We start from the raw sequence: 13,341 nt of genomic DNA, 5'->3' as shown, positions 1-13,341 counted from the left end.
CCCCTGGGGCTGTGACTAGTCTTATTCTTTGTTATTTCCTACTCCAGTGGAACTGCATACTGGCTCAACAATCCCTTTTTTGTCATCTAATTCTCTGTAATAGAGTTTTACCTAAGGATGGTGATCTAGGTTCCAGATTCTTGTTGAAAGCAAGCTGTGGACTGGACCAGTTCCTTACTGACTACTAAGTGAAAAATTCAAACTTATTATAAAGTTTTGGTAATTATATCTTCTTTTATTTTTCATGTTAGAATGTAATGTTTCATGTTTAACATTGACCATAGGCCCATGTACTAGAATATTTTGTTTCCTATATGAGGTCATGTTTTAGAGGTCCACCCTTAATCTCCAAGAATAGCAATCCCCGTGGAAATGCTTACAAAAGACAGAGGAAAACAAACCATCAGAAAAGGCCCTGGAGAAGCAAGCCATCAGAAAAAGATTCTGTTTCTAAGAACTTGCTCAGATTAAGTATAAACACTCCATGTCATCATAAAATGAAGAAGAACAAGTTTCCAGGGCTAGAGACCTGTTTCTGCCTCTAGGATCGGCAGCAGTGATCATTTTTTACAAGGTCAGAACCAGCTGGTGCCCGGGGCTCCAATAACTACCCAAGTAGAAACCCAGTCCAATTCTGTTATATAAGACCAGGAGATCCATCCCTTCTAGTACAGAGAAGTCAAGCTCTCAGGAGGCTTGAACACATGAATCTGTTGGGATTTTTACACAACAGAAGCTAAGATGCTAAGAAGTAAAGGTACATACTCTTCACTGAAGCAGCAAATACTAAAGAATCATTTCTCTCTTTACCAATATTTTCCTAACCCTTAAGACAGTCATGAAATTTCTCAACTAACAGAGAAACTTCTAAATCCTGAGAACAAGAGGCATGATTCCATACCTGTCTTCTAGTGTGGTTGTCTGAACTACTTATAGCAATTTTGGATACATTGGGACATTCTGAGTCTGATACATCTCATACCCTACCTAACGAAAATACGTATTTTGACTTTCTTGTTCCCTACTGTCTCTGAGGGAGCACAGGCTCTCAGTTCCGTCTTTAGAAGATAGGCCTAATTTTACTCATGGTAAGCTAAAGCACATTAAAAGCCCCTCCGTCACCACTAATATCTAGGTATCTAATGTAATCACAGATGCTCATGTTGACAAACTGAGTCTGGTGGTGGTCCTCATTTTTCAGCACAGTCTCTTGGCTGTGTATCACCCTGACAGGTTCAAATGAAGCACTTCAGAGAGAGCAAGTGATGAGCATAGAGCGATCCTAATAGAAGCATGATGTCTGTTCTTTTAGTTCCTGTGCTTGAGAGCTGGCTACCTTACCCCATGATCCCAGTTCCCTGTTCTTTATGGAGCAAGCTATTATACCTGTGCTTTGAGCTCTCCATGGTGCTAGCCCCTGACAGTGACACTCTAGGCTTTTCTTGTTGCTCTCCATGGTCCTGTTTTACCTCCAAGTTTCATAATCTCCTTATTCTCCACAGTGCAGTCCCCAGAACAGGGCTAGAATCTCCCTCCCTGCCACCACAAACACACACATGTTCTTGGTTATGGTCCCTGACCTGTTCCACCACAAACACATAACAAAACTCTGAGATATAGATCTAGGAAGTCCTCACAGCCATCTAATCAACTGCAGGAAGGGAAGAGAAGGGCAAGCAATTCTTAGGTTAAAAAAGCAGTGCTAGAAGGTTTTTGTAAGATGCTCAGGAAATTGTGGCCTACAGTGACCTCAAATGGCCTCAAAAGAATTGAATGTTTTGTCATATCTGGATTCATAGATTAAAAATACAACTATATATAGTTCTGTTTTAGATTGAGATAGTATTGCTCTTATATGATAACCATATACAGTTGTACTTTGGTATCCATGAAGGATTGGTTCCAGGACCTCCCACAGATACTAAAATCTGCAGATACACAAGTCCTGGATATCAAATGGAGTGGTATTTGCATATAACCTATGCACATTATCCTGTATACTTTGTTATCTCTAGATTACTTATAATACCATACACAATCTAAATGCTATGTACATAGTTGTTTTACTGTATTGTTTAGGCAATAATGACAGGAGAAAATGTCTATACAAGTTTAGCACTGGCACAGTTTTTAAAAATATTTTCAATCTGCAGTTGATTGAATCTATGGAGGTGGAACCCATAGATATGCAGGATTGACTGTATACACTATAAGTGTGGAATGTAAAATGAATCCTACTCAGTTTATAAACATGTACCTCTTAACAGCACTCTGAGCACGACAACCAACTCTAACTTTCCCGCGATGGTGCTTTTTTACCCTTTTCCTTCAACCTTAGCAAAGACAATACATAACAATGGGTTATCAAAATAGATAATGGAGGAATCCGGTAAATGAGAGGCATAGAAAACAAGTGTCAAGTATACATCCATACCACCCTGAATGCACTGGATCTTGTCTGATCTCGGAAGCTAAGCAGGGTTAGGCCTAGTTAGTACATGTACGGGAGAAAACAAATATCAAAATCTTGACTTAACTTCCCCACCTTCATAACCACCTTGTGCAAAACTAAATGCCTTTAAATATAACCATCTTCTCCGAGAGCACAGGTCCTTGGCCGTATCTCAGTAGATGCATCTTTAAACTGTACTCTGCTATGCTTTGAGGGTATCTTCCAATAAGCTGATGATATCAAACGGGGTAGGGAGCTGACAGTGCTCAGCTCCTGTCAGTCTTAGATTAGCCAGCCTGTTCTTCACATCACATCAGAACTACACAAGCTTCTCGTCCCCTAAATGCTGATTTTCCCATGTCAATTTGTGGATAAAAGTTAATATAATAGTTAATACTTATGAGTGACCTACAGCAGAGTCTAGTAGAAGAGGCAGGCTTCCAGGATGAATTTCCAGGACTCCTCTTTCATTTCTTCATTTGAAACAAGGAGAAACTTCATTCCTCAAGGACAGGTAATGAGAGTGATTTATCTCTATGAGCGAGCCTTCAGCAAGACAGAATTAGGGTTATAGTAACAGCTGGAGTGTCTCCCATCTACTCATCTTCCTAAACCCCCTATTCTCATGAAGAGCAGGCAGGTTTCAAAAAAGACTCAAATACAGAAATCTCAACATATTTTTCAGCACATACATCATTCTTTAATGTGAACTCTTACCCCTGGGATTCTTTAACCTTCTCTTCTCTCTCTATCTTTCTCTTGGAAGTCTCCAAGAGAACAATAAGAAAGCTAAATAACTTAAAGAACAAACTAAAATGTTGTCTTCTCTAAGGATTTATTTTCCCTTTCCCCAGCTACACTTACACTAATTGTGTATTGATTGCTAATTATAAGCACCTTTAGCTCATTTACTTCTAGTTCAGGGTCAAGAAGGTCAGGTGCATCACCTTGCCCTAGGAAAAAAAAAGGAAAAAGAAATGAAGGCTGATGTCTCAGGCACTCATCTGTAGGCTAGCCATTATTCATTTCTCCCCTTTCTTCAGATACTCCCAAATATTGGCGAGGTAGGATGAAGAACTAGTACTTCTGATACAAGATTTTATTGGAAATATGCATATTTTTGTTTCATATGTTTACTTTTACCCTTCTATGACCTGGCTCTTTGCTTCCAATTCTGATTTCAGTAAGTACATCAATGACAGGTAATTTGGAACTTAGCATAGCGGTCAGTCAGTCTTTGAAGAGCCTGGAGCTGAGTTCTTGAGTTATTATAAAATGAGAAGCCAGTTTTACCATCTGCTCCTAATCTTTTTTTTTTTTTTTTTTTGCCCAGCAAATGCAAAAATTACAGTAGAACAATTGCACTCACTAGTTCTTACTGTAGTTCTTAAGGATGAGATCTTTCCAAATACATATTATATGTTACTTCCCATAATTTCTATCTGCTAATCTCACAAAAATATAAAAATTACCACCACTAAGCCCCTGATCCTCCCATATTTTCAGTTATCCTCAATTGCCACTTAATGCCAACTCTTTTCTGGTTTCCAAGTCCTGGAGTCCAATGTCAGTGACAGATGGACCGAGCCTCAGCCCTGGAGAGGAGAGGATTCTGGCCCTCTCCTGGGGAGTTTGAGCAGGAGAGAGAGCCTGAATTCTGCTTTGGGGAGAATCTCTTGAGTTTAAGCCATATGGTTTTCTGGAAGTAAGGGGTTCTGATTAATATGGGCATGTGAAAAGGACTCTGTATCTGGGTCATAATAAAATCTGTGTGTTCATGTCAGAAAAAAAAAAACACCCAGAAATATGATTAGTGAGAATCAGAGTGTTTTATGTGTGTGTGTTGAGGGGCACATGTCAAAATATGCATCCATCTTAGGGAACAAAAATATTTTTGCCCACATCAAATAAGAGACACTCAATGGAGATTTAAGAAGAGAGATAAGAGTTCTTTTTGTCAGAACAGTATTATTTTCCATTTCGGGGACTGTGAGATCTGTGGACTTGGGAGAATGTATCTGTTTCACGGAAGAGTTAAATTCTCAGGAAGGTACAAAGTGAGGCTAATGCAAACAATGTACAGCAATTTTAAAAATACAGACTTTTATTTTTTAAGTGAGGAGAGTGTACGGAGACTAAATAGCAGTTAGGATTGGGGGAATCAGTGAAACTAGGGTACTGTGGGTGTGTAGAGCAGAACACATTTTTCTTCATGTAATGCTCCTAACCATTGCCCTGAACCTGTCATCCACACCTTGACTCCGATCATCCAGTGAAGGGTAACAGTAAAACAAGTCAGGAAAATAAGAACCAGCAGAGATGAGTGCTTTCTTGCTTGACTTGTAACAAATTAAACTTTTCCACAGCATTGTTATCCCACCACACCAAGCCATCAGCCTGAAATATCTAAAGTGCAATGTAAGGAGCATAGGAGAACAAGACAGAGCCCACTGAGAAAGGGAATTCATCGATGCGCTCAGACAGGTATTGGGGCACTGGGATAGGTACTGCAGAGTATAAGCAAGCTGTTGGAACTTGGGCTGAGATTTTTCATCTCCAGAGAATCTATTCTTTATTTCTCCTGATTTTCTGGGCTTTCTGGCCCATTCCCAGTCTCTGTTTTCCCATACCCTTCCAATGAGCTAAATTGCATTCTGCATTGGAATCTGTTATGTTTCCTTTCTCAAGTACTTTCCTAAGATGAGGAACTTTTTCCCCCCAGTTCTATTACATATGTGTGAAAGCAGCAAGATAAATTGAGGGAAAGGGTATAAAATCCCTCTACTTAGTTTAAGAGGACAACTAAGAGTTCAAAGTCTGGCCTCCTGACTGTATTGCATTAGAATGCAGATTTCAAGTCATACCTGTCCGTGTGTCTAAAGTGTTTGATCATAGTGAGAAGTAAATGAGGAGATGGGATAAACAGACACTCCTAAAATGGCTCAGGGTTGTTATCATCCTGTCTTCAGGGGCCTACTCCAAAACAGCTGAAGAGAGTCAATACCTGCACAGAATCTGTGCTCTAGAGGTCCTCACTGAGCCCTCCCCTGTGCTGTTTCACTTCACCCTCCCATGCTCTTCGGGCAGAACACCAGATGCTTGTCTAGAGCACATAGCCCAGTCCCAGAAGGAAGCAGCTAAGGCAAGGAAGAGACTCTTTTGGGATCAAATCCCCTTCCTTTTTCTCTCAACTGCAGTTCTTACTACAACTCAGTATTGGCTACAGAGGGGCTTGTTTTGGTTGGGGGCCAGCCCAGGGCTCCCTCCTGGTGCTAATGCACCAAGAACACTGACTCAATAGCAAATCAAAGCAACAGCTGTCCCCACCTCCTTCCCTGCCACCCACTTCCCAGTCTCTGCTCCTCGGAATCTTAACTAAGTCTCTGAGGGCCCCCCTCAGCCTACCACAAGCCCACTTCTGCCTCCAGATTTTTTCTCTCTCCAGCTCAAGAATAGGACATGTTCCTCTGCTTTTTTTTTTTTTTTCTCTTCTGTTCTGGCCCCTGTCTCCTGCTTCACAATCAGGTTAGCATTCCCTCAGCTCTTCACCGTGCAGATGCCAGCAAGCGCGCACACACACACACATGCACGCACACATGCGACCTGTCCTCACAGTCACCCTTTTGAGCTCCAGAGGGCATGGCAGTGACTTCTGCCTGATGGCCTCCTCTATGTGAATTGGAACCTGCCAGTAAAGCCCTGAAGTGTAAGAAGATGCCATCTGCCCCATCTTCAGGGACTTCCTCTTCATCATAACCCAACTTCCCCAACCTACTGGGCATTTAGTAGACTTACTTCTCTTAAGGTCTATGGTCCTGGAGTTCCTCAGTATCGTGTACAGGAGATGGGGCATAGGAAGGGCAGGTGTCAGTGGAAATATAATCACACTTAGTGTCAAATTAATCACTGAATTAGCCAGTCCACAAGGACTGCTATGAACTGTCAATGAGTACAGGTCTCACTCACTGCCTGTGTGACCATGCTCAAGTTCCTAAACTCTCTGAGCCTTGGTTCCTCATCTTTAAAATAAGAGGATTGGACCAGTTAATACTTAATATCTTGTCAACTATAAAAATCTACACTTTTAAGAATCATAGAGGGGAGAATATTTTGGGCATAATTAGGTGCAACAGAAAGAGAAAAAGGCATTACTGAATTTGGGCAATAGAGAGTCAGAAAGGGCATTAGTTCCATCCTTCCGTAAAATCAAAAGGATCTTAGAAATAACCACCTCTGACCCTTAGGATTCAGCAGGCAATGGCCAGATATGCAAGTTGGCTTAAAGGTTTTAGGAAATATGTAAAATATATGTATTCATAATACTTTAAAGTTTGGATAGGGAAAAACATTTGAATCTTCTCTTAAACTTTGGATATTAAAAAATGTTAAGAATAATTGTTTTTCAGTGAGAATCAAGGGTTAACTCTAAGATAAGCTTTTCATTTTAACCCCATCTTAACACCCACCACAGGCAAGCTAGCTAACTATCTCAAAAGATTCCCTCCTTATTCAGCCTGGAAAAGCCTAGCCACACACCATTCCCAAAGCAGAAAACAAAAGCTTTTCATTTTCAACCCGCTTAGGATGGAACCAAAAGATGTCTGCCAAGGTGTAATAATAAACATGTTTGAGTCCAGATTGGGTACAGGTTCCTTCTAAATCTAAATCTCTTAGATAATCTAATAGTGTAGGACTCCTCAGTCCATAAATCCTGGATCTCTGGCCCAGGCTTTACCAAGCTAAGCAGCTAATCCACATGTTAGGACTTCTTACAGTGAGGATTCTGTTCTCCATTCCTATTGACCATCTGTATTCACTCATATCCTGTATGCCTCCTAGGAGAGTAAAGCAAAGCTGGGACGGAGTAGTTTATCAAGAGGCTGCTTGATAAACAAGACTCTAGGAGGAAAAACCAGACAGCAACAGAAATAATAGAGGGAGGAAACAAGGAGGAGCAAGGTTTCAGTAGCCCAGCCAGAAAGAGGGTGGATGGGGCAGTGAGGTGGAGAGAAGGCCTAGATCAGGGAGGTAGGCAGCTGAAGCGTGACTGAGCTCTGAAGTTCCAAAGTGGATGTGAGCTGGAGCGCATCGGAGCTAAGGAAAGGAGATCCTTTAGGAGATCCTGCTGCCTGTGAGGGGACAAGAGGCCTTTCCCGGAGGAGCAATGAAAAAGGAAAAAATAGTATCTGAAAAGAAACAGGGTACCAGATGACAGAATAACTCCCACCCCGTATGGCCAGCTTCTATTTGACTGCACTGTTATATCGTGGCCATTAGGGAATTAGGAATTTAATGGGGGACAGACAGAGTTAGAAAGGAATGGAGGGCAGGATGTAGGAGAATATTTTGACATTCAGGCAATCAAAGTCTTAGATTAGGAAATTACATAGTGACTTCAGTAAATGTGGCATCGCTGCTGGCTGCCCAAGAACCACCGAAGGAAGTTAACTGTACAGAGTTCCTTCTGACCAGCGTTTTCTGCTCTAAAGTCAAAGCAACTCCCCCAAATTTTGAAGTTTTCATCTAAACCAGAATTCAGATGGAACTGGTCTGATTTCTTCCAAATCCACAATCAAACATTCACTGTCAAAGAAAACTGTCACTCTGAGCATAAAGAAAAGCTCCAGGGGCTGAGTTCTAATTCTGATTTTGCTATGGCCAGTCTCTTGTGTGTGTGATCCAACTGTACATAGAATTCACAAGAAGCTGGGGTTAGGGAAAAATGAGAATGACATAATCTGGACAAGGAGCCCAGCAATGGATGTAGATAAACCATTCTAAAAGTGGGTCCCTTCAGTATTCTGGGCCACAGCCCCCAATATGTTTTTCCCTTGGAGATAACACTCCTCCACCCACCTGTCATGGTAGTCGTGAGGAATAACAAGTAGGCTGGGATGAACAGTATTTTTAACTCTGGAGTTAGAGAAATGCTGAGTCATCATCATCATCATCACCATCATCATCAACTCCTACTCAGGGAGCTGTTTTTTTCTACAGTCAGGGAAGTGGGACTCTGGACCCAAGCACTGGCAAGGCCAGCAGCAGTTATGCAGGGGAGCTCTGTCCTCTTGTTCTACCATCTGATATGTGCACCTGTGACCCTGTTTATGGCTGTAAGGGCAATATGTTGTAGGTCCCCAAAACAGACATGGCAGGGACAATATATAAACCAAGCAATCAGGGCTTACACTGGCAGACTTTCATAGACTTTCCACTAAAGTTACTTAAATTCAAGACAATACATTTTTATTTATTTGAGTTACTCATTTATTTATTCAATAAATATTTATTGAGCACTTACTATGTGTAAGATTCGGTGCTCTGAGTGAAAAACCGAGTAACAGGTGCCAATGCTGCTTTAAAGAAGCACATTAGTAATTCTTCAATTCCCACCTCTGCCACTCTTAATATGAACAATCAATAAGAAGAAAATCAGTGGGTGAAAGGGCTACTTTGTCCTTTAAAATGCTGGAAATCCTAAAGATACTAGAACCCATGAGCAAATAAATCAAGAATTAAGAAACCTCCAAAGCAATTTAGAACAAATAAGAAGATAATTTTTTTAGTTTTCAGCCTAGGTGCTAGAGTGCTATGAAAACACAAGGAGACTTTTTTTTTTTTTTAACTAGACATGCCATTTGCTTGGTTATCTAAAAAGTCCCACATGGTAAGGCACTTAGGGGTCCATGAAATAGTCCCAGAGGTATAGGTGCAGGTATACTAAGGCATCCAAGTAAAAATGTAATTCAACAGGTACAAACCACAGGACTATCAACACCACAGATACCCATTTCCAATTTGCTATACTGTCATTTTCATCATACTGCAGGTGAATGTTGTAAATATTATTTAGGTGAATCACCCCTGGCCAGCAATGCAACGAGGAATCTTTCCCACTTTAAGCTCTACCCTACCACCACACACACAAAGTACATGCTTCTGCAAAGGGGGATAGGGTAGTAAAGATGTGCAGAAAGCCTGGGCTTTGTGGTCAGAGAGGTCTAAGTTTAAAGTTCATCCTATCCCAGTATCTAATAATAGATACATCATAAGGACAAGTTTCTTAATTTGGCTTTAACATGTGTGTAATCATGTTTATCTATTAAAAGATTGTTCTGGAATAATGAATATACAGCAACTAATTTGGATCCTGACATATAGAAACTGTTGACAAATACCAATTTCTTCTGTCTTACAGTTTTCTGGGTAGTCCACCATCTCCCTTGGCCTATTTCTTCATATCCTGTTTGGTTTGCTATTTCCTCTTTACTGGCAAATTTTGAACTTAACTCTCACAACAGAAGATGCTTAGTATCTGATTCATTTAATAAAGAAATATTTATTAAGCAACTTCTATATGCAATATGCTATATTAGAGCCAATACTGGATACAAAATGCATCAGACCCTACCTATGGAATCTTTATAATTTAGGAGGAAAGTCAAACTTGCAGTACAAAGTAGAAAGAAATGCATAACTTAAGAAAAAGCAGATAAAGTGTGTAACTCAGAGAAATGGGGAATTATTTAAATCTGGGACAACCAGGGAAGACTTCTGGAAGGAAATGCCCCAAAATGTAGGCTTTATGCATGGATAAGGTTTAGACGTGTGAAGATGGGCAAAGGGCATGATCAGCAAAGTTATTGCAGGCAAAGGAATGGTTGCAGGAAAACAAAGCGTTCATAGAGAGAGTTCCAAATGGCTTCACATGCCTGGAATGCACCTGGGGTGAGTGGAGTAGAGAAAAGACAAAACTGAAAGGAAGCTCAGCATCAGACTGTACAGAACCTTGAAGGCTAGGCTGACAACTTTGGGTATTATCTGCAGAGAGTGGAGAGTCAGTGATGGTTTCTAAGCAGGGAAAGAATGTGACCGATATGACTGATCTGCCTGGGCCTTCTCTCACTAATGGTTGTATGGTCTCAGTGACAGAAGCGCCTTCTGAGCTCCTATTTCCACTTCAAATTCCATACCACCCATTCAGAGTACTCCTAAGTTTTCCTTTCCAGTCTGAATTCATTGAGAGAATTCATGCTGATGTCATAAATGACTGACACAATCTGAATCCAAAGAAGGTACAAGTCTTTCACAACCCAGGTTATAATTCCTGCTACTTATCCATGTTTCTGTTGATAGCATTATAATCACTCATCCACTCCCTGGGGAGTGGCCATTCGTAATTTATTATACAGGCTTACAATTTTATAAAAACGACAGGGTAACTTTCAAGCGTATTAAGAGTCAGTTCTCAAGAGAAGACATGAGATTATAAGTGCATTTCAAAACTAGAGGGAGAAATGTCACCCCCGGGGGAAGAAAAAAACCCAGCCACCTCTTACAGTTTCTTAAGACACCACAAATCAGAGTGAGTTCTCTCTAAACCCATAGAGGCAATACATCCTGCATATCCCAAATATGCCATTTACTGGAGATTATTTGGTTATCAGTCCTCTCATCTGAACAATTCAGTTTGGTTTGAATGATCTACATCACTATTTCACTTATTCATCCTATGCAGAAAAAAGATGCCTATGAAATGCAGGAGGAGGGGAGGGATGAAAGAAATATGAGCAAGGAGAAAAGCAACTGAGGAGGATGCAGAAAAAAGCACAGATGAAAGAAGAAACAGGAGAGTGAAGACTAAGCCCATGCTGTTGGACAGAATACATGCTCTGCCTGATTCACAATATACATAGCACAGTGCCAAGTGTGGCTGAATGAATTACCAGAGCCAATTAAATGTACCGAGAGCCCACTATGGGCTAAGTGCTAAAGATACAACGATGAATAACTTAAGGCTCCTGCTCTTAACCAGCTCAAAGTTTAGATGAGGAGACTGATAACTCAGCAAGTAAATGACACTGGAATGCTGTAAGAAGCATAAAATGTTGAAAAAGCCCCCAAAGCACCATTAGAGACAGAAAGGATTCTGGAGAGGTATGCTATTTGTGTGCCTTTAGGTAAGTAATTGAACCTCATTGTAAAAGGCAGTTCTTTCTGGCTGCCTATCTCTTGAGTTTGTTCTGAGATTAAGTGAATTCGTGGTTGAAAATCCACTCTGCAAACTGAAAGTCCTATACCATGGTATGAGACGGCTATTTCCTGCACTGATTTGAGCAAAGGCCTATTTAGTACTCACTGTGCACTGGACACCAATACCGACGGGCTGGGTGTGACTCCTCTCTGTTTTCTCCCCGTCCCTCTGCCGTCCCACACCTTGGCACAACCAATTTGGTTCCCTACTGTGTGCTGACGTTCGCACAGGGCACCCACGAACACATAACCGGAGAAACAATATGAGCACTCACCACCTTCAGGTTGCCTCCGTCCTCCGTGTGCACAGAAGGTAGCAGGGTGAGTGTGAGGCACTCAGGGAGAGCCCCTGCTGGATGTGACAGCCCTGACCCTCTCCCCAGCCCCCTTTCCTTCTCTCATTCTCATCCTGCTTGCCTCTCTTTTATCGACAATTCCCCTTCCCGCCTTTCCTGCCTACTTCTCTCTACTTGTGACTGTTTTTCTCTGTTTTCTCCGCTTTACTCCTTCTCAGCATTTGGGCATTAGCGCTTCTCCCATTTAAGAACAGAGCAATTTCTAAAATCTCCTGGAAGCTGTCTGTGAGGAGCAGAGAAGAGGGGCGGTGCCTCCATGGAAGCCAGGGAACCTCCGCAGCTGTCTCAGAGCCCCATTCCCATGCTAGGACTCTCGAACGCCGCCCGCTTCCTGCCTGACTCCCTCCCCACTCCGGCCTCCCATTCTCTCCCTTCCCTCTCCACCCCTCTTTCTCCTGTACCCCTCGTCTTCTCCCTCCCCTCTCCTCTGGCCCCTCGCCTCTCTTTCCCTTTGCTTCTGATTAGGCAATTCTCTCCCTAGTCCAGTCCTTTTCTTCCTCTGGGACCCTAAGCCCACGTCCCACTTTTCTTTGTAATCTCGACCTCCCGGCCCCCGCGTGCCTTCTCTTGGTCCTAGCGCCCCTTTCTCCCCTCTCCTCTCCCACCTGCCTCTCCCTAGCTGGCTCTGGGTCGCGCTGGGACGACTGGCGAAGTTCTCCCGTGACTCCAGGGCGCGGACACGTAGCAGCTCCGGGCTCTGCTCAGCAGCGGATGAGCTCACTGAATTTTGCGCACTTGATTGGCTACTTCGGGGCCCTGCGGCGGGAGACCCTGAAAAGATTCGCAAGGCCGGTTTCTTTGTCCCTCCGCCTCTTCAGGTTGGGCTAGGGACTTAGGCCATTGGGTATTTCTTGGAAATGGAATTCCAGTAATCAAGAAAGGCATGAGCAGACAGGTAGGGGTAAGGTAGGTGCCAAAGGGAGCATGGAATTGTTTTAAAATTCTCTACGGGGGAATGTAGGAAGAAAGTTTCTCAGTTTCCTTAGTTTTCCTTACAGTACCTCGAGAAAGGGTTTGGGAGCCACCTTGTAGGAAGAGAGCTGAGACGGTGACGCAGGCCCTGGAAAAGGGGTTTGTTGTACCAGAGGAAGGAGCAGACTCAATCATTTAGAGGGGCTAAGGGTAGAGTAGGAAAAAAAGATAATTTGAGTATCCCATAGAAGGTAACAGTCTGGGAAGACATGGTACGACTTTCAGCCCTTACCATGATCTGTTTCTTCAATGGCGGGAGTCTCACGTTGAAACAAATAGAGCTTTGCATTTAAAATCAGGCATTGAATTTCTAGTCTTCGTCTCCTATTTGTATGACCTTGGGCGAGGCATTTCATTCTATTTTAACTCTGCAAAATAAGAATGATAATATCCTTGTACTTATTTTACAGGTTTATTAAGAGGATTACATGTGAAAGTATTTTCTAATTATTAAATGTGTAGTAATTTTAGTGAATCGTATGGTGGAGCAGAAAATTCTGGATAAGGAATGAGAAATCTTTGGTGGTC

The 13,341-nt window shown here is 42.1% G+C and overlaps 2 protein-coding genes across 5 annotated transcripts in view; one reads left to right on the top strand and one right to left on the bottom strand.

The window, feature by feature from the left end:
- Positions 1 to 12,563, bottom strand: part of AIM2 (absent in melanoma 2) — a 137,589-nt gene extending 125,026 nt beyond the window's left edge. For 2 of the 3 annotated variants that reach the window (XR_012089911.1, XR_012089912.1), the window contains exon 1: positions 11,761 to 12,563. The gene's annotated coding sequence lies outside the window, so the exon portion shown is untranslated. The remainder of the gene's footprint in view (positions 1 to 11,760) is intronic. The other variant, XR_005240275.2, reaches the window with a different exon arrangement.
- Positions 1 to 13,341, top strand: part of CADM3 (cell adhesion molecule 3) — a 30,554-nt gene that overhangs the window by 4,412 nt on the left and 12,801 nt on the right. The gene's annotated exons all lie outside the window — the stretch shown is intronic.

This window comes from Chlorocebus sabaeus, chromosome 20, assembly GCF_047675955.1.
Source record: "Chlorocebus sabaeus isolate Y175 chromosome 20, mChlSab1.0.hap1, whole genome shotgun sequence".
Lineage (NCBI taxonomy): Eukaryota > Metazoa > Chordata > Mammalia > Primates > Cercopithecidae > Chlorocebus > Chlorocebus sabaeus.
The sequence above is the reverse complement of the archived record's forward strand: the minus strand, read 5'-3'. Positions and strand labels throughout refer to the sequence as shown.